Source organism: Protopterus annectens, chromosome 6.part0 (genome assembly GCF_019279795.1).
Source record: "Protopterus annectens isolate FY-2018-M chromosome 6.part0, PAN1.0, whole genome shotgun sequence".
In the NCBI taxonomy this organism is placed as follows: Eukaryota; Metazoa; Chordata; order Ceratodontiformes; family Protopteridae; genus Protopterus; species Protopterus annectens.
The window spans coordinates 807,110,519-807,133,186 of NC_056737.1; the positions used below are offsets into that span (position 1 = coordinate 807,110,519).

A 22,668-nucleotide genomic window follows, 5' to 3' on the forward strand; every position below is an offset into this window, starting at 1 on the left:
AGTAGGATTTACACCACATTAACATGTATTTCATTCTCTCTGCTGCTGTAGCCTATGAGCACATTCAAAAAGCTTACCCTACCTCGGAGAAGGATAAGGGTCCAGAAGCCTCTGCAGAATGGTCCTATCAAAGCCCGTCCTGGACCCAGAGAAGGAATATAGTTCTTAGTGCTTTGTGAATGTATAAAAAATGCATCTAAAGTCCATCATAGTAGTATTAGTGAAAAATAACAGCGTAGGACAACCACCTGGACATAATCTGTTTAGACACGGGTTGACCTTTCTTAGTCCCAGCACAGCAAACAGCTCTTCAGCCTTCCTGAAGGCCTTGGTTCTGTCAAGGTTGTACCTCAGCTGCCTGTGCACATCCAATGTAAGTAGAATCTGTTCTCCCTTATTTTATGGCATTGGTAAGAAAACACGGGCCTGAAAGCTTGATTTAAGGTAAAATTAGAAACAACTTTAGGCATAAATGAAGGATTTTTAGGTAATGCCACCCTATCCCTGATGAAAACCAGAAGGTTTCAACTACTATGAGGGCTTGCAACTCAGATACTCACACTGCAGACGTCAGAGCAACAAGTAAAACAATTTTCCAAACAATGAGCCACAAATCAGCCTGAAAGGCTAGTTCAAAAAGAGCAAAGATCAGTTTTTCTATAACAAAACTAAGATCCCAAGGATGAGGATTTCGCTTGCGAAGGGGGGTCATGTGCAGCACTTCTTTCTGAAACTGTTTGACCACATACATAGAACAAAGAGGGGGATCCATAGGCAGACAAGCTGAGATGGCTGCAAGATGCACCTTCGTGAAAACCATACTACAAGCCATCTTTAAATAGCTCACACAAATATTTGAAAACCAGAGGTGTTACTTTCCTTTAGAAACCCTTGTGATTGGTGAGGCACCAACTAGAAATCCTCTTCAATTTACCAAAATAAAACTTTCTAGTAGTAGGTTTTCTTGCCTCCTTTAGTACCTGCTGTGCATCCTTTTAAAAAAAGGTGCCCAAAGGGTATTAAAATTGAATCACATAGACTGTCAATTGTACCTGACTGATGCAATGTCTACTAAACTCCCCTTATGCTGTGTGAGTAGATCTGGTCAGTGAGGCCAGTTCCAGAAGAAAGGAAAACTAATTTTGCCTAAACCAAAAACGGAGTCACCACAATAATTTTTGGTAATTGCTTCTGAATCTTTTGAAGTACCTTGGAAATCACTAGAAAGGGTGGAAAAACATACAGGAATATTTCTGACCAAGGGAATGACAAAGCATCTGTTCTCCAAGCTTGGCTGCAGGGGAGTTTCAGACAGGATTGTTCTAGTTTTCTGTTTTTCAAGAAAGCAAACAGATCTATTTCAGGTGTTCCTCACATCTGGATTATGTCCAGGAGCACACCTGCATTGACTTTCCACTCGTGGGTCATTCCAAGATCTGCTGAGTCTGTTTGTCACAGTGTTTTGCTCTGATGAAATGTAGGAAGCCTGAGGCACCGAGAATGCTGAAGGGCCTACCCCAAGCCATCACTGCCAACTGACAAAAAGAGTATGACTTTGTATCCTGTTGTTTACTGAGACACCACATCATTGTTGTGTTGTCTGTAACCATCTGTAAAGGGAATGAAGCCCGTAGATGGTGAAGAGTTTTCAAAGCATGAATCACTGCTAGCAAGTCCTTGATGTTTATGTGCTTTGGCTTGTATGCAGAGTCCCAAAGACTTGCACTTTTACCCCCATGGGAACTGCAACCCAAGCACAATCTGAAGAGTTAGTCTGCACAGACTGAACTGGGGTTGGAAGAGAGAAAGGGAGTCCTGGATTGAGAGCCATTTGACCCCTCCACCACTGCAATTCTCACCTTACAAACCCCAGTACAGTAAACTGAAAGTCCAAGTCCAAGAATTTCTTTTAGGTACCACTGGATTTTTCTCACGTGTATTTTGGTAAGTGGTATTATGAGGCTCATGAATGTCATAAGGCCTAGAATCCTGAGAAATTATCTTGCAGGAGGCTGCAGCTGTTGAGAACTTCAGAAAGATCTATGGTAAGCTATTATTTTTTTTCTTTTGGAAGGAAGGCCTTTTGCCTGAGTGTATCTATCAGACACCCCAAAAAGACAATTCCGTGACATAGAGTGAGGAAAGACTTTTGTAGGGTCAAGTGAAATTCCAGATGTTACAGGATGTTGGACACCTTTGTTAATACCTCTAAACATATGGGAGAAGACTCTAAAAATAATCAAGTTTTCTAAATAAAGAAAAATGTGGATGCCCTGCAATATGCAGTGAGCCAACACTGGGGCTAGGCATTTTGTGAACACTTGAGGTACAGTGGAAAGCCCAAAGGGTAATGCAGAGAACTGATAATGTGACCCAGATATAGTAAAACATAGACATTTCCTGAAACTGTGAGCAATGGGTATGTGATGGTAAGCATCTTTGAGATCTAATGTTACCATACCACAATTGTCTGAAAATAGTGCAAGCGCTGATTGACGGGTCAACGGCTTAAATTTTGAAACAGTCACATAAAAGTTGAGAAAAGATAACACAGTTCTCCAAGCATGATCCTTCTTTGATACCAAAAATATTCTGGAATAAAAACCTCTGTCCATGTGATTTGCAAGCACTGGTTCTATGACCCCTGCTTCAAACATATGCTGTAACACCGGTGGAAACAATTCTGTCTGGAAGGGTGGATGTGGGGGGATTTCCCTAAAAGGAGGAAGAGGAGGACAGTACACCTACTACCAATTGAATCCTTCCTGAATTATCTTTAACACCCATCTGTCTGAGCCCAGGCTAAGGGACTGAGGGTCAGTCAATGTGAGAGGAAGGCAAACTGGGGCAGGTGTGAGTAAGGTGATTAGATTCTTGGCAGAGTCCTTCATTAGCTGTAGCATGACTGTTTTGGGGAAAGTTAACATATTTTATCTGGTTTGGAAGAGTTATCCCCTTGCCATTTTCTTTTGGGGGCCCTGATTGTTTTAAGGCTGGGATTTCTATTTGTTCTGCCCTCAAACAGATTGAGAAGCAACCTTGTTATTGTAGAATATGGAAACCTGAAAAATCCTTGAAACGCAATGCATCAATTTACCTCTGTTGTTCCCCTGTTTAAGGATCTGTGTAACTGCAGGCTCAAATTCCAGATCCAGGCTAAGTGGAGAATTAAGAATTTCAGATTTCAAATCATCAAAAAATTCTGATTATGCAGCTTAAAAAATCTCACCACCACCTAAGAAGCAGAAGGTCTAGGCAAAGTGTCAGCACAATCATATTCACTTCTAACAACATATCTAGAAACTTGAGTCAAGTTAGAAACAATCTGATTCAAATATGACCTGCCTTCAGAAGACAATGAAGCAGCAAATTCTTCCAAACTATAAGCACACTTTGCATAAACTTCTACCTATAGCCCTGATAATTCAAGATTCTAAAAGCTAACATAGTAGAAGCAAGCAATCTCTTTATCTTGTTTGTCTAACCACTTGCCATCCATCTAATGAATGCCATGCAGCTAATGACTATGACAGGAATCCGATCACCTTACCCATATCTTTCATGTCAAGTTCCTCCCTCCAAAGCTTTAAAAACACTCTAAAAAAACTTTCTAAGCAAAACCTGGCTTTGCTTCTGTTCCACCCTAGGTTAAACTTGGCCTCAAATGTTGCTTCTTCCCATACCCCCCCTACTCCCCTAGCTCTTCTCCCATCAGACTTCCACCCATCTCTCTTCTCCACCCCTAGTCCCTACTCGTTAACTACTTTCAGTCTCATTACTTTGACTCCTAAAATAAATTTTCCACTTTGGCCCTCTCCTAGCTGCATTCCATACCTTCACTTTCTACTACCATAATTCTTAATCCCTCAACTCTAAAACACTTTGTATACAGTAAACTCTCAGTTAACCGGCACCCATGGGGATGGGAAGATGCCAGATAACTGTAGTTTCTGGTTGCTTGAGAGTTACTATTAAAAATAGGCTTGAATAATACTGTACCCTGTACTATTTGTTTGATTTGACTTGTTCTCAAGTTGGGGAAAGAGGGAATTTATTCCTATCTTTTTAAAACTCTAAAAGCATAAACTATGTTTCTGCAAGGGGGAACAGAATGTGCAACACATGAAAATTGTACTGTATTTCTTCGATATTTTTTGCTGGTTGCTTGAGAGCAGGGTTGCCAGATGTCCCTATTTGGGCGGGACTGTCCCGAGATCAGCAGCCTGATCCCGAGTCCCACCCTGCCGGTTTAAATCCGGGCCAGCCTCCGCTTTGTTTGTTTTTTTTTTGATTGGCTCGTATACCTGGCATACGGGCCAATCAAAAATTGCTAAACACGGAGCTTCTTGTGTTCCGCATTAAACACGAGAAGCTCCGTGTTTAGCGATTTTTGATTGACCCATATGCCGGTATACGGGCCAATCAAAAATCGCTAAACACGGAGCCACTTGTGTTGAATGCGGAACTGCAATGCATTAAACATGAGAAGCTCCGTGTTTAGTGCAGAGCTACTGTTCTTTAATGTGGAACTGTGTTCCGCATTGAAGACCTTTTTTTTTTTGGTCTTCACTTGCCGTGAGAGACCTTCTTTTTTTTTTTTGTCCCTACCTGGGGGGCTGGAAATCTGGCAACCCTGCTTGAGTGTGCCAGTTGCTTGAGTTCCAGTTAACATAGAGTTTACTGTATTCTATTTTATTTTATACTATTATTTCATGTTTAATGTACTATAGTATAAATGCGTAAACTGTTAATGTACTGTTGCAATATTTAATTTTTTTTTATCTTACTTCAAAGTCATAATTTCTGATCTCAAAAAATGTCATCTAACACTGTAGGGTTTTTCTCCCCAGGACCTCTGCTGAAAATGGGAAATTTCCCAGATGAACTTTCCTAGCAAACAAATGTCTATAAATAACAATTCTGGTTTAGGGTAAACCAAAGATTTCTTGTTAGTTGTTGCTGCTGGAATTAGTGCAGCAGGGTTAGACGACTGTTGAGAATAAAGACATGTATGATCTGAACAGACGCTGCTTATTAGCTTTCTTTTAAATAGCAGCCAATGAGTCAAAAGTCTTGCAGACAGCTTTAAAAGTGTGCATTCTAGAGCTGGCAAAATAAGAGGAGTAAGTGTAGAATAGGAACCTCATCCTCTAATACATACCTCTTAACCGTACCAAATTCCTTGGAATTTCACGGCTTTGAGATTAAAATAATGGGATGCCATGAATTCCCGAGTGGCCCCTTGAAATCAAGATTTTTTTTCTTTATTTACCGTGACCTCTGACTGCTTGCCTAACTGCCTTTGAAAAAGGCACTTCTGCATTCACGTTCATTCCTTGATTTCATATATTCTCAGTATAACTTTTTATTTTCTTGCTTGATGTTTATACATATTGCATTAGTTCACATCATATTCTATCCCTTTAATGCTGTAGAGCTTTAGTGACCTCAGAAACATCCATCTTCAAACTCGTAACTTGAGATTATTGAATGGGCAAAACAGAAACTCTGGTTTAATGATTTGCTTTTATCCTAATGAAGTGACAACCACATTTACTCTCTCTTGCTGTGATTTAGTTAAAATTAACTGTGTGCACTGTTTCCCCTTAGTAATGTCAGAATTATGAGTTGGATCAAACCAGGGTGTTGCCCATCCTTTACTTTTATAACAAATCTGAAAGCATGTATTTCTGCAAGTACACCAACAGCCTTCACCTTATTTGATACGTGATTTTTACCTAAATTAGAACAGAGTAACTAGCAGTAATTCTTAAAAATGCATCACTGAATTAATAAACGTTAACCCTTGAAGCAGATACAGTAAATTTTACAGCTAAGCAAACTTTTTACCCTGTAAGTTGTAACTAAGAATTTTAACATCCTATAACGTTCAGTGCTAGGCTAGCTACCACGCCCACCTACTACAGTGAGATTAGCATTTCTAAGCCCAAAGCCAACACGACTGGTTATGCAGCTCCAAATAGGCAGGAACATTTTGTCAGGCAGAAGAATCCTGGTTGGTTTTTAGAATTTTCTATCCATGTACACCTCCCAACAGTATTAAAAAAAAAAGTCCTGTGACGGATTTCAGGTGGTTTGCAGAAAACTCTGTAGAGGTTATATTATTTTGTTCTGTCTTTGTTCGTGCAGATCAGATTGCCTCCCGTGAAACTGCAGTTTACTGCATCTAGTTACTGTCTCAGCAAGTTTGCTTGTAAGCTGGAATGGGACCAGGATACTGTAAATTCACTGCTTAAGAGCTTAGAGTTGGAAACTTAGGAAAGGCGGTATATGGCTTGTGTCCTGTTACAGGGAGGTAGTAGCAATTTGCTCCATTGCAGTGGACTGTGCTCAAGTCAAGATGTCTATGAAGAGTACAGATTTGGTACCCCAAGTGTAGGTCCCGGAGAAAGGCTCTGATGGTTATGGCTTCCATCTGCAAGGGAAGAAGGGTAAAACTGGCCAGTTTATCTGCCTGGTGGAAGAAGGCTGTCTGGCTGAGCACTCAGGATTCCATGCCAGAGACCTCTTGGAAGAGGGGAATGTCAAGAATGTAGAGAATGAAAGTCATCAATAGGTAGTAGGCGCATCTGCGAAGTACAGCTGCCTGCTTGAGTCCACTTGCTCATGGTTGACAGGGAAACCGACCAGCTGCTAAACCACTTGGGGCTGAAGTGTTGGGAGAAATATATATGGGGTATTCCTGGTGCGAGGTGACAATCCAATCAGTCCCGACCCCAAGAACAAGACTGTGAGAGGAGAGAGAGCAGGAGTAGTGCATCCACAGATACCCCGCTTAGTGACGGGACAGAGAGCAAGGTGAACAGCAAAAATTAGGAGCCTGGGCATGAGAAACTAAAGAATGGTGGAGAAAAGGTGAATGGTGGTGTAATCCATACTCTGTGCTCTCACAAACTACACAGCTTATAGGACTCTGAGTCTCTTCCAGTTAATGAATAATAAAGCTGATTGTAGTGGTTTAAATGAGAGCGTTAATGCAGCATAATAAAATGATTAAACGTGGAGTATGCATACCTCTGAACTGTCCAGATTTTTGCCTCATATTTTTGGTCTGTTCCTCATAAATGTTGTGGTTTTCTGGCAAATCACTGATGAGTAGAGTCACTAAACAATGACATATATTTGAGTTTCAAACTTTATATCCTTCAAAAATTCAAGCTAACATAAATCCTATTATTCTAGTAACTTTCTAAGTTTATAAGAGCAATATTTAAAATCTGTCCGTCTTTTGGGCCTTTGTCCCATCCTTATTTTAGGCTTTGTCCTGATTTCTAGCACTAAGAGACTGAGAGGTATGACACACACACACACACTCACACTCACACACACACACACACTCACACTCACACACTCACACACTCACACACTCACACACTCACACTCACCATTAGTAGAATGGGGAGAGGTATTCGGGGTGAGAAGATGGGGTCTGCTTGGGAAGAAGACTTATTTTTTGTGGAGGGAGACTGCAGAATTCCCTGAGGAAGTGAGAAAGCGTGCTGATGCTGGTATGACAGGTAATATGTCCTTGAAAAGAAAGTTCTTTTGGAAGAGCTCTCCCAGAGGTGTTATTTATTTCATACCAGAATTGCCTGGGATAGTGTAGGTTTGCTTAGATTCGAGTTATTTGGCTTTGAAGCTCTAGAATGTGTCTCCAGTCTATATATTTATTTTATTTTACTTTATTGCCTTTTGTTTACTGGGTAGATGGAATGGCCCAAAGACTCATTTCAACCATGACTCAGACTGACACAGAGGCTAAGTAACATTAACAAAAAGCAGATAAAGAAACTGGAGTGCATTAAGCCATTATACATATGGTGCTAATTAAGAAATTAGTGTTTAAGACATTCCGAAATGTAAATTAGTGATGATAAAACAAGAAGCAAATGAAAAGCATTAAAGTTAAATGATGACTAGCTAACAACTCATTTAAACAATAAAGTGGTAATAGCACGGTTAGTAGTCAGGACAGTGTTAAGTCTCTGAATTAACAGTCATGTCTTAGCCATTGTCCCTAAGAAATTTTCAGTTAGTTTTGTTGAAGAGGTGTTCAGAAAGTGATCTCTTGAAAACTGACAAGAACCTTCTGACTTGAATTTAGGAGAGCTGGATCATGTCTAGAAAAGGTGCAGTGAAAGGGGATGACTCTGTAAAATGGCATTGTCTTGGCTACTTCTTAAAGAATATGCTATGATATATGAAAATTATAGTTTTCTTTTTGGAAGTGGACAACAGCCCTTTTCCAGGATCTTGTCCAATAATGTGGAAACCAGAGATGTGGAACTTTGTATTATTGGAAGCCAGTTGAGAGCCTACAAAGGGCTGCAGTCGACTGGAGTCTGTCAGGACAGCAAACATTTCAATTTTATTTTTGCAATCTTTGTGTATTATAGGAAGAACAGTCAGAAGCAGAGTAATGGCAAACCATAGTCTTGAAAGAAGAATATTCTTGGATATGGAATTGTAGGCAATAGGGGAGTTTTGTCCTCTGAGCTAACTTCCTTTGTTTAATACGCTGTCTGACTAGTTATATTTTGTGTTTTATATTTTGCCTGTTCTTCAATTTGTGTTTGAATTTTGGTGTCCCACAACTTCATTGGAGTGGGTGGGGTTACATAATTATGTGTGCAAATTTTATGTTAATCAGCATCCTGATTTCTGGCCAGTTGTACCTACTATTCATGGGCCTTCGTCCAGATTTTTGATGTTTCCAGGTTGAGAGGTATGCTCTAATAGATTATAAAATCTGCCCAATTCTGGGGACAATCCCTGTTTGCTGCCAAGCAAAAACATCCCTGTATTCAGCAGCAATTTCAGCAAAGGAAAAAAAAACTTCTCTAGAATTAACTCCAGGTTCACCCAGTTGAAGTGTCACAGTTCTGGGTGATGGATTTCTGAGGTGAATCACCATTGTCTATGTTAGAATCCTCATAGTCTGAAAACACATACTGTTCTCTGGCTATAACTGCACAAGAACTGTGAGAAGGCAAACAGTCCCAAGAATTGACTGACTGCAAAACACTCTTATCTAAAGATATAACATCTTACTTATTTACAGAAACAACCTGATCATCTGTCCTGTAATTAAGTTTTTGCTTCTTCTCTTTAGTAGTACTCCAGCTGGGAGAGTGGTCAGGGGAGAGCCTACTATACCTGAGAAGAGGTCTCTTTCCTCGGACAACTCCTGCACATAAAGTGCATGGTTCTCCTACACCTGTAACAGATAATGGAACAGCCTCTGAAGACCATATAACGTTCGACATTTTAAGCGTTCGAATAATTGACATAGACCCTAAGCCCAGTAACACTGGAAAAAGGTAAATATTCACTAATAAACACAACAGTGCACTTCCCTTCTCTAAAGACAAAACAAAAATTCCACACTAGTAAACACAAGCAGTACCCTGGAAATTGTGCGACCAGACCTTAAAGTTTTAGTCAGAAATATCACAGAACATTTATTACCTCAGAAATGAGAAAGCATTCTAATTCCATTAAAACAGTAACAAGCGATAACACACACATTCCTACTGATAAGCAACACCCAAATACTTAATACTTTCGTAAAGTCACAGTTTCCCACACAAAATTGTAAAATAAGCCAAGCAAACAGTGCAGAAGCACAAACAAAACATCTGTGAAACAAGAAGGTAGGTACTTTTCCGTTATCGGGGCAACACTTTCAATGGGATTGTTCAGCTGTAATCCAGTTCCTTAACATGTCTGTTAACCACATATCTATAAAAATTATTTGTTTTAATGATAAATTAAAAAAATAGAAGTCATCTTTAAATTTTACACACATCTAGTAAATAGATGGGTTAAGGTAGTAGATTACAGCGGAATGATTGCACTGAAAGTGTTGCCCTGATAAGTTACAAAGAGAGAAAGTAAAAAAATAACTAAATACATCAAATTTGGATAAAATGTTTTTTGTTAAATAGTCATAATATGCTTACCCTTATAAGTTAACAAAATATTTGTACATCCTAGCAACGGTTACTTCAGTTGTCAATGAAGCCTAGCTAAATCAGTAGCTGACGCTTTAAAACAATACGCTTACTGACGAACAGCTGTTCCATGATTCTCATTGCATCTGCAAGATGCCATCTAAGTTTAATTACAGATTTGGATTAGGACTTTATGACGAATATGTTTTATAGCACGCATATTATGAAGAAATGCATTTTATAGTATGAGTGTTATAGAGAAATTGATTTTTTTTTTTTTTTTTTTTACTATTCTGTTATCGGACAAACACTTTAAATGCGGTTGCTGAGCTCCGAATCCAGTGTCAAACCATGTATTTTTGATGATAATCTTAACAGGTGTGTGTAAAATAATTAAATGGATAATATTTTAAAAAAGAAGCTGTAACACACCTGTTAAAATTAAAATCAAAATACATGGTTTGACACTGGATTCGGAGCTCAGCAACCACTTTGAAAGTGTTGCCCCGATAACAGAAAAGTACCAGAAGGTATTCTTAAGAAGGAATACTGCAGATTGCTGTTTTTTTTTTATATTAAGGTAGATCAGAAAAAGTACCACAAAGATTCAATAAAAATATGTATAATTGCTGTTTTTTTTTATATTAAGGTAGATCAGAAAAAGTACCACAAAGATTCAATAAAAATATGTATAAAAGGAAGGGGAGTCCAAATGGAGTCTTATCTATTAAGGAAAACGCTTTTCTGATCAACTGCTGTTCCTCTGGAGCTAGAGAGATGCTTCTCTTTGAAGTGGCTGGAAATTCTAAAGATTCACCTCACTCTGGTTGCTGATATACTTCCCTCAGAAAAGGGTGCAGCCTATCAACAGCTAGAAAGAGGGAGGGCAGTTATAGCTTCGGCAATCTGGCTGGCTGATGCATCCTTCCTTTGCAGGGCACTACCCCATGGGCTACTGCAGCATAAAAAACATCAGAGTAGAGAGTAGGGGAAAAATAGTCTAATACCAAAATGCATCACAGCGAAGGGGTCAACAAGTGATTGAGGTTTATAGAAGAAAAATAAGGCAGTGCAGACTTCCAGTATGGTGCTGAGTTGAAAATGCATTTACTTGAGCCCTCTGTCCTGCAAAGTGATAAAAATACCATCAAGCTGTCATTTCTGAGTCAAGAGCAGTTTTTTGGGAAATGCAAAATAAAAACTTTCCAGATGACAAAATGAAAGAAAAAAGAAGCCAGTAATAGATTCAGAAAAAGTAAAGCAGTTGGAGACAATCGGTCCGAAGGTAGTACCATTGGAGAGAACACATGCTGACCAGTAAAAGAGCTACAGTATCAGAAGGCCAATAAACTGACAGAAATTAACAAAAAAAAAATTGCTAACAGTATCAAATGAAATTGTAAAAATGAATGAGTCCCTAAAAGAACATATTAGCAGAATGAACAAATGAAGAGAGAGAAGCTCTTTCCGTGGATAAGGACGATAATGAGAAAGGAAAAAGGGTAGAAAATGAAGATATGTTGTGCCTTCCTGAGTTAGCTACATATAACAAACACAGAGAGAAAATGCTTGAGTTAGAAGACCAAGAAAGATGTGAGAACTTCAGATTTTCAAAGGTACCTTAAGGTGTTGAAGGGAAAGATTGTAAAGGATTTATGGTTGAGCAGTTAAGTAAATGGACAGGACTGCGCCAGGATGAAGTACTGCTTGACAGAGCACATAGAGTGTTATGCACCAACAGGAGCTCTAAAAGATTCACTAGACCCAGATTAATAAAAATAAAAACTTATTATTTAACAGAGAAACTGTTAAATGAGTTCTGGAAAAAAGTGTTTAAAACACAACTGTTCGAAGGAAAGAGAATATTTGTTAATCAAGACTATTCACTGGGATCTAGGCAAAAAAAGAATACGTTTATTCCATTACTTGTAGAGTATCGATTACTGAACTTAAAATTCAAATTATTGTATCCTGCAATTTTCTGGGTCTATTTTCCTTCCAGAACAAAAACTTTCTTGGAGGTTGAAAAAGTGCAACTGGAGATTGAGAAGTACCAGCAGTTCGGTCAAAAAAAACAGTATAAATGAATGGTGACAGAAAGGATGATGAAGACATGTGAACACAGAAAGATAGCCAACCACATCGCTTTCACTCTTCACGAGAAAAATGCAAGGCAAACACAAAAAAGCAGAAAGGAACCCAAAGAAGGTGCACGTCAAAATCATTCAACATCTGGAAGAGGCGCTCGCGGGTTTGCACGTGGAGGATTAACAGGCTGAACAGTAGAAAAAAAAGTTGCTGGCAAGCAAGAGGAAAGAACTTAAACAGAGCAGCATAAGGCTGTAATAAACTTAATGCAACATCTGGACATAAACATTTAATGGCATTTATATATATATATATATATATATATATATATATATATATATATATATATAGTATAGCAGAGGGGACTATACATACATTCAATAAGATATTATGAAAAGATAAGCAACATTATGCTGCTACACACAATTAAAGCAGAGTAAATGATGAAAGGGAAACATGAATGATGGCTGGATTTACAAGAGGTATGAGTAACAAGTTGCCAGTGTTACAAGGTGATACGGGGTGTATCATAATAAGAACTAGAAGCATGTTTTCGTTATGCATTGAGAAGGGATATATGCTGTAAAGGAAAAGGATGACAGTTTAATATTCTCACACATAAAAAAGATAAACAAGGAAGGAGTACAGAATGCAAGAGGATCAATTAAAGGACTGAAGCTAAGCCTTAGATAAGTGTGAGACGGACAGACTGAGCATTTAATGGAGAAATTAAATTGTTTTTATTTTATATTTTAATTTAATTTTGGAGCAAGGGAGTACTTAGAGAAGGTGGTTCAGTTAAGAGCAATAAAAGCATTAAAATCATTCCTTTAGCCAAGTACTCTTGCTCCAAACAACCTGATTATATATAAATAAGGAAGGTTTTTGATGCTCTTCATTATACTCAACTGGGATTGCTTGTTTGAGTGTTTCAATAAAGGATAGTTAATTTTTAACCCAGCTGTGGACTACCTACTATTTTCTACTTGATTATTTTGTAGCATGTATTTTACAGTTATATTTTACAGTTCGATTTTTATTAAGTGAGATAAGTGCATAATATAATTCAGGAAGTGAACATCACACCCTCCATAATGAGAAGTTTCTTCTTGGTTTGTTTTGGACCCAGTATAGGTTGCATACTGGGTTTTTCTGAGACTTTGAGAGATACCACAAATTTCACTTTTTGACTACACAAAATAAAAGCACTGCCAGACAGGAAAGATGACTTATCAGAAAGTGAACAAGTCCAATTACAGGAGCTTGAAAAGAAATGGAAGACATACTTTGAACAGATGTTAGAGCAGAAGCAGACAGCAATAAAAGCACAGATAGCTGCCAGGACCTCAAAAATTTTAGTATGCAAATCAAGGCAGCAGAGAATTGAGTGCAGCATCTTGAAAATAAGGGATATGACTATGGGGAAAATGGTAAGAAGCCCAAACATAATAGGTAAAATAGTATTTAAGGAATATTATAAGGAACTATACAAAAACAAGAAAAGGAAAGAGATTGGTTACAGAAAGTAAGTGCCTTTAAAGTTGGAATAGATTTATATAAGCCAAGAGAGACAGATGACAGACTTAGAGAGCACTAAAACTACTGAAGACATAGAAAAGCAACTGAGAAGCAACCATTAGGAAAATCTCCAGGATGGCATTGGATCCTGTTAGAATTTCAAAATAAATTCAAAACATTAATAAGCCCAAGTTGGCAAGATTTATTTAATTTGGTTCTTAAGGAAAGGGTAATATCAAATCCTAGAAAAAAGTGGTAATAATAGTAATACTTAAAGAAGACAAAGTGCCATGTAACCTGGGATCATATAGACCAATTTAAGTTTTGAACCATGATTATTAATCTTTACTTTCATATTAGCATTGAGATTAACCAGAATTCATCTAGGAGTGATTTGTGAAGATCAGTATGGATTTGTAAAATACATAAAGACATTTGATAATATAATTAAGACAAATATGATCCACAGGACAGCAAAGAAGAAAGAGAAGCAACTGGTTTTAACAGGTCTGGACACCAAAAAAAGCACCGAGTACACTGAGCTTTTATTTGGGAAGTTATGATAATAATGGATATACCAATTGACTTTCTAAGACTGTGGCAAGAAATATACAGAGGCTCTACAGCAGTAATAGTCAAATATTAGGGTCTCAACCAAATTTGTGGTAGAACAAGGAACAAGCCATGTCACCACTGTTATTTGCTATATATTTAGGGCCTTAAATAACACAATCAGAACTAAAAGGATGGGCCTGAGAAAATATGGAAGAAAAATTAGCATTACCTTCTGATGATATTATTTTATAAATAAGAGCTCCAGAAAAGAACACACCAAAACTATTTTTATGTTTTACTGCAATTTAAAAAAAATTGCAGACTATAAAATAAATGAGGATAAAAACAAAGCATTATGTGGTTACTATATACCATCACTGGATTTAATGCAGTCTGTTCCACAGCCTTGGGGATATTATGAACTGAAGTATTTAGGCATTCTGCCAACCAAACATTGAGATGCATCACCAGAGTTGAACTGGAAATGACTAGATCAGAAAGTTAAATATATGATCAGAAAATGGAAGCTAATACTTAGAGATAGGGTCCAAAGAATGCAAGCAGTTAAAATGTTTGTGACCACACTAGTATTATGTCTTGCCCAATTGTTTTTGAAGAAATTTTGAAGCCTGAGGAGAAAAGAAGTAATGACTGGAGGAACAGCAAGAGATAGGTGGCAGGAAATGACTGCACATTTAGAGCTGGCATTACTGCATTTGCAGGAAAATTTTAAAGTTGTGCAGTTAAAGTTAATATATAATCTACGATATATGGATTACTCTGTAAAGCGGAAAAATAATGTTAATATGAGGGGAAAAGGAGCCAGTGGTAAAAGACTGAACTTCTGGTCAGAAGTAATATTGAAGGGGAGATATATGAAAAGATATCACAGACGTTTAAAGACAAAATGTATGGGGAAAGGAAATCCAAGGTTTGGCCTGTTGGACTCAAAGCACCAAGGAAGTGTGGATGCTCAGGTAGTTGTAGGTTGGTGGCACAGGGTTAAAATGCGGTTATTGGAGAAAATTGCAAGAAGGGGATCAGGGACTAGATTGGCCATATATATGTACAGGATTTCAGGCACAATCAGGAAAACTAATAGAAAACACAAAGGAATTTACAACATCCTAAGGAAATATGGCAATGAGAGGAACAAAGGTACGATAAATAAACCATAGTTGGTAACGATTTTGATAGAGTCAAGAACAAGAGAAGTAAAAAGTAAAAACTTATAGGTAAAATCTATAGGGCATTATTACAGGCTATATTGACAGTTAAGAGGTAGACAATATAGTTACTGTCAGGAAGGACTAAACACAATAGATACAGTATAAAATTGGAAAGATATTTGTACTTGGAATATTTTAAAAATTTCCTCTGGAGTACCTTGCCAGAAATGTTGTGGGAGCAAATAATTGTAACTAAGGAAAAAAGAAGTTATGTACTTACCATAACGTTCCATGTGTGCTGTCTATCTCTGCCTTTATTCTCACAAGTGGGTCGGATCCGTCACGGCCTTATGTAGAAGCTTGTGCCCTTCAACTACGCCCTTGGGCATTCTTCGCTCCCCAGAATGCACTTCCCCACTACCTCAGATCTTGCTTGCCAATAAAGAAGCAGGAGTCATATAAAAGAAGATAGAAGTAATACTATAGAAGGTATTTAAAGAAGCATTTCAAATAACAAGGAGTCCTAGAAGGCCTCATTTTGCATCACCCGTTCTTCCAGGAGTGTAAGAAGGGGGTAGGTGGGATGGTTGTGAGAATAAAGGTGGAGATGGACAATACACATGGAACATTATGGTAAGCACATAACTTCTTTATGTGCTGTTGTCAATCTTGTCTTTATTCTCACATATGGGACAGCATCCCTAGCAACCCAAATCTTGGGTGGCTCATAGAAGAATATTCCTCAGAACCATTGATCCAAAGCAAGACCTACCCCTGGAGGCAAAATCTACTTGTAATGAGTAATAAAAGTATGGGGGTTTGACCATGTAGCTGCTGCGCAAATATTGTCTACAGATTCTCTAGCCATAAAGGCTGAAGAAGTAGCCACAGTTCTAGAAGAATGTGCTTTGACTGGTTTAGGCAACTGCTTATTTTGCGATTCATAAATTAAAGTAATACAATCAGAAAGCCATTTTGACAAGGTAACTTTGGAAACTGGCAAGCTTTTTCTCATTTCAGAAAAAGAAATAAACAAACTGATCTGTTTTTCTGAAATCATTTGTCCTGTGTTAGTAAAACACAATTGTCTGTGAATATCTAATAAGTGTAGCAGATATTCTCTTTTGTTTTGGAAATTTGGGAATAAACCGGGCAATTCAATCGACTGACTGAGAATAGTCTATGAAACTACTTTGGGCAGGAAGGAATGATTAGTATGTAATGAAACTCTGTCTTTGTGAAAGATTAAATATGGTGGCTTTATCGACAAAGCTTGTAATTCAGATATCCTGGCAGAAATAACAGTCACTGGAAAAATTGTCTTCCAAGCTAAGAATTTCAAATCACAATTTGCTGAAGGTTCAAATGAAGAATGCATCAAATGAGATAATACAAAATTCAAGTCCCAAGGGGTGGAAGGACATTTGTAAGGTGGTTTGAGCAACAGAACTTGTTTCAGAAAGGTTTTGCAAAGCTTATGTGACAGGACAGGGGAAACATTCTCTCCTAGGTGATAATTAGAAATCGCAGCTAACTCTTACAGTAGCTGCAGCAACTCTCTCGTTAAAATGTTTCATAAAAAAATCCAGAATTAAGTGCAATGGAGCTGTAAAAGGATCTACATTCTTTTCCATGGCCCACATGACAAATCTTTTCCACTTGCTTTTGTTTTTGTATGGAAGATTTATTTGAAGAAAGCAAAATGTGTCTCACCTGAGAAGATAAAAGAGGATTCCTGGCTATCATTAGAATCAGAGCAACCATGCTGTTAATTTTAGGTTTTTTCAAATCTGGAAGAGCCAGACCTTGTGAATGCGAAAGTAGGCCTGGAACTGGGTCCAGAATCCATGGATCTTCCTGGAGATGAGGCCATAGATAGGGAAACCAAATTTGTTGGGGCCAGTAAGGAGCAATGAGGATGATTGTTCTCTTCAACAATTTTGATGTCTGTAACACTTTGGGAATTAAGGGAGTTGGAGGATAAGCATAAAGTAGTCCCGGGGGCCAATCATAGACCAGTACATTCTTCGTTGACTCCTCCTGAGGGGGGATTAGGGTAAAGTAGCTGCTGCATTTGTTCATGGGTGATGCAAAAAGATCACAGCAAGGCTGACTCCATTTCTGTAAAATTCTTTCCGCCACTTTGCGTTTGAGAGACCACTTGTGAGGTATCAGAACTGCCCTGCTGAGCTTGTCCGTTGGATTTCCCCTGGATGTGCGCTGCAATCAGAAAGCAGTTGAAAGATATCACCCATTGTCAGACTTGGAGGGCTTCCTGACAAAGGGAGTAAGATTTGGTGCCTCCCTGTTTGTTGATGTACCAGCTTACTGACATGTTGTCTGGACTACTATTGTTTTCTGAAGAAGAGAGTTTTGAAAGGCCTGCAATGCTAGAAGCACTGCTCTCATCTTATGGGCCTCATGGAGGGACCAGGTGCCTTGGACTGTCCCAGGTAATGTCCCCCCCCACCATCCAGGAGGCTTCCGTGGTCACCATGGCCTGGGGATGACTGGGTACAAACTGACGACATTGAAAGACTTGATTGGAATAAATCCACCACTGAAGATCCTTCCTGCAGGCATCGGTTATCAAAATCTTGTAAGACATTGGTAGATCTAGAAATGACCACTGGATCAACAACAGCCATTGTAGAATTAGCATGTGAAGGCTGGACAGAAGTACCCCTATAATGGAGGCTGCCATTGCCCCCAAGACTTGAAGTACTAGTTTTTGGGTGAAATAAGTCTGTTTTGGCAGAAGTCTTGCTATCATGTCTTTGGTATCTAAATGAGCTCCTATGAAAGTCAGATTTAATGGGGTTCTAGAGCTGATTTCTCATAATTCAAGGTGAGTCCCAGTTGACAGCAAAGATCTATAGTGGTTTCTCTTGCTCTTACAAGTTGATGCCTTGTCATGGCGGTTAGGAGTCAGTCATCTAGGTACAGAAACACTCAGAATCCTTAAAATCTCAAGTGAGCCGCAACCACTGCCATGCATTTGGTGAACACTCTGGGGGCTGTAGTGAGACCAAAGGGCAGGGCTCAAAACTGGTAATGACTGGTTCCCAGCTGGAAGCGCAAATGCCTTTTGGAGCGCCTATCCATTTTTATATGATAGTACACATCCTGAAGGTCTACTGAGCACATCCAATCATCTTTTCCTAGAAAAGGAAGAATTGACTGTAGAGTGACCATTTGGAACTTGCTCTTTTTGATTGACTTGTTTAGACTGCTGACATCCAGAAGAGGTTGGCCAGTCCCCTGTTTTCTTTGGTACAAAAAAGAATCTTGAGTAAGTTCCTAATCCTCGTTGATCTGAGGGGACTTCTAGGATAACTCTTTTGTCTAGCAACTTTAGAATTTCTGTAGTTGCTTGATCCCTCTGACCAGGTGGTACGTCTGGGATTCTTTTGCTCTGAGGAAGTGGACAGGCGAAGGGAATGAGATAACTTCTGGATATTACCTGATGGACCCATTTGTCTTTTGTAATGTGTAGCCAGGCTTTTGGGTGCAGGGACAGTCAACTCCCGATTGCCTCCAGATGTGAGCAATCAGCCTCTTTTCAGGAGTGCTGAAAGGGCCTACCAAAGGAGGAATCTCTAGAGCCCTGATTTTGCGGGCTTCCCCTGCTACAAGGACAGCATCTTCCATTATTTTTCCCTGCCTCGGGGGAACTTTCACCTTGTGTGTCCTGGAAAGACTGTTGAGATTTATGGAACCACATTTTTCCACTACCTTTCTGACCTTTGGGGTAGGGTCTGGTCGGAGTAGAAAAATGGACTCCTATGGCAGACAAGGTCGTGCCTTCTTGTTCACACCTAGTGAGCATTTCTTTCACTTTCAGCCCAAAAAGAGATGAGCCATCAAAGGGGGCATGCACAAAGGAAGACCTGAAAGGCTCCAAGAAATCGCAAAGATGCATCTAGACCTGCCTCTTAATCGAGATACCTGAACCTGCAGCTCTGCTATCTCCATCCGCTGCATATGAAATCAGTCTCATGGAGGAGTTAACTACTAAATTTAGGGTGGCGAGCTGAGAGGCTACTTTATATGAGACCTCATCAGCCACAGCTCCTTGTGGGGTATCTGACAACTCTTTCAGCTGATCCCTTTGCAGTCTAGTAAAGTGTATCAAATAATTCAGTTAGCACAACGTAAAGCCCGCTGAAGAAAAGATGCACTTCTCATACCTATCCATCAACCTAGATTCTTTGTTAGGAGGATGAATACTGGAACTGGTCTCTGAAAGTTCCTTTTTAGTTGCTGCCACCACAACCACTGCATCTACTGCAACTCCTTTTGTAAGAAAGGTCTTACATGGAGGTGAAATGATGTACTTGTTTGACCTTCTTGGGGTCAGATCAATGGAGTATGGGGTCTCCCATGCCTTCTGAGAGAGTAACTCAATAATCTCATCGGAAGGTGGGGTCACCCATGAGGTGGAAGGGCAGGATCTGAAATCCTTCAGGTATACCGGCTCCTCCACTGAAGGGGTGCTTGACTTCCAGTCTCCTCTCTGTTTCAGCAATTCTAGGATGTCTCCAAAAGAAACATTCTCTGGAAGAGACCGTGGGGACCACTCAGCCTCATCGAGGACAGTATGTGTAGGGACGGACTCCTCTGGGGAATCCAAATGCTTCCTCTTACAAGTTCTCTTCCAAGGGACTTCTTCAGTGGTTTAATCTAGAGAAGTTTCAGAAGAGATGGAGGTCTCCCTAGGGACATCCTGAGGCTTGGGATCCCACTGTCCCTGTGGAAAGTTAGATAGGCAGAAGTCACTGTTGGAGAAAGGGAAGGAAGATCCTGGGAAGACTGGACCCTTGATTGAGGCAGTCAAAGCTCTCCTCTTGGCCTCGAATGCCCCCTTTCCCGATCTAAGGAACTCTCTGGAGCCAAGAAAAACCTCATCAGAGCTAAAGTTTCTCCACGATCCAAGGAAGGAAAATCCAAGGCCAAGGTAGCAGTCGAGCTCAACCATGCCGAAGCTCTGACAGGCAAGGTCTGATCTGAAGAAAGGGAAGTCAGATCCCTGATCTTGGGTTCAGGCAGCGAGCTATGGCTCCACGATTCCTCCTGTTCCAACAGAGCAGAGGAACTCAGAGTCAAAGGCAGATCAAAAGCAAGAGTTGGTCTCTGATCTGACAAAGTCACAACTTGGGTACCTGGATCTCCCTACTCCGAACTCAAGAGGTGGGTTGGAGGAAGAAGAGAAGAAGCAGAAGAAGGGAGTGTTGTCTTTGGATCCGAAGCACCTGGGCTCTGATCCAGCAGTAATTTAGCTAAAGCTGGTGAATTTAGCAGACTTCTAACCCCTATCAACATCTTCATCTGAAAGACTCCTGGCTGATCGGGTGGAAAGGGATGGAGATCTCTGTAAACTCGGAGAAGGGAGCCAAGAGGAAACTCTTTCCATTGATGGTGACTGTCTCCTTATAGTGAAAGATATTGTGGCAGAGTGAATTGGCGCCAATGACTTATAATACTCTGAAGTTCCCTCGGATCCATCAGCTGACTGCTCCGAAAAAGCTGTTGGAGCAGACAACTCTGTCAACTTAGGTGCTAGCTCTGAAGATTCAGTCAGTGCCAGTGGTCTTTTCTTTGCCTTGTCAGATTTCTGAGTGGAGGCAGTAGAAGAAGAAGAAGAGGAGGATCCAAGTTTTGAGGACTCTTTGCCAGCTGAAATAGCTGCACCAAAGGGGCTCAGAATCATACCCTTAAACATAAGCTTGTTGCACCTTTCCAGAAGAGCTCTCTGACTAAAGGTGTGACATATACTGCAGGACTCCTGCAAATGTATAGACCCCAGACAATAAACACACAAGGTATGAGAATCACTCAAGGGCAATGAGTGCATTTTTTAAAGCCTAAAGGCTTTTCTCCCTTATCTTTTTGAGATATACTTAGCCTAAAGAACAAGCACACACAAGAAAAACACATACACTACAACTACATATCCTAAACAGCTATGTTTATATATATATATATATATATATATATATATATATATATATATATATATATATATGTATGTATGTATAAAGAGAAAAAATAACTAGAGAAGTCCTATATTGAGACACTAATGGACTCTCTCTAAACAGACTAGATTATCTACCCTAACAATAACTACTATTTGTTTTATTAGCAGGATAAAAAGGGAAAGGCAAAACACAGTGAAAAAGTCAACAGACGATTTTAATGGGAAGGGATAAAGAACACACACTAAAATCTATTAGAAATTAACACTACTTTGAAAAGTTGTGAAAATATTAATAAATATTCAGAAATGTTAATAAATTTAAACAGCTATTCCTCACTTAGCCCAACAGAGCGGCAGATGAGATCTGAGGTAGTGGGGAAGGGAAGAATGCCCAAGAGCTCAGTTGAAGGCCACGATCTTCTACATAAGGCCGAGATGGATCCGACGGATAGGACCTGACCCATATGTGAGAATCAAGGAGAGAATGACAACAACATATTGATTGTTTTCAGATGGGATATAAGATCTAAACTGCCTAGACATCGTTAAGGTCTTAATGAGTTTAATGCAATTGGCTGCCAAAAAAGCAATTATTGTTTTTGCTTAATCACTGCTGTCGACTGATGGGTCTATTGGGTGCTTCAATATAGGTTTGGGAGGGTGTGAATCAGTATACTTCATTATAGGTCTATGGGGGGGGACTTGCCAAAGAAATTACTGCAATTGCTGAAGGGTGTATGACCATCAGATTATCCTTAGAAAAGTCCCAGTCACACATACAGATCACCAAATTCTTTCTTTGAAAAGTATTTTTTTTTTTTAGAGTGACCACACGCCTTTGAGGAACATGAGGTAAAATGAGTAAGAGCTCTGAGCTGCTTTTTAATCATTACACTTTTCAGTGTGTTGTCTATCATATAAGTGGATTTCAATACTGAAGTTTAAACGCAAAAACTATGCATATTTCTCAGCGCTTCCAGATGAAGCAACTGGCAAAGCTGTACTTCCGTGCTTCACGTGCAAGCACCAACCAAGTGAATGATCTCACTTTAATATAAGATTTTGAGCTTTTCCAGACCAAAAGAAGTGGAAATCACTCACAAGTATACCACTGTAATCTATGGAGGTGATTGAAGAAAGTGAGTTTTCCATATATACGAGTTCAATGAAGGCTAAGACTAATGGAAAATTCAACATTACAAAAGACCCTGCTCTTCAGTAATGAAGACCAACTTGCAACAAACACTATTGAGCACTGCCTGCTGGATGATTTACATCATTAGTACAATCTGTAACCAGACCATAAGGCCCACTAATTCCAACATATTCCTGCTGGTAAAGCACACAAAATTAAGTCTTGATGGATTACAGGTGCATGGCAAAACAC

The 22,668-nt window shown here is 39.3% G+C and overlaps 1 protein-coding gene across 1 annotated transcript in view; it reads right to left on the reverse strand.

Annotated features, from left to right (window-relative positions):
• Positions 1 to 22,668, reverse strand: part of MNAT1 (MNAT1 component of CDK activating kinase) — a 2,168,423-nt gene that overhangs the window by 1,701,405 nt on the left and 444,350 nt on the right. The gene's annotated exons all lie outside the window — the stretch shown is intronic.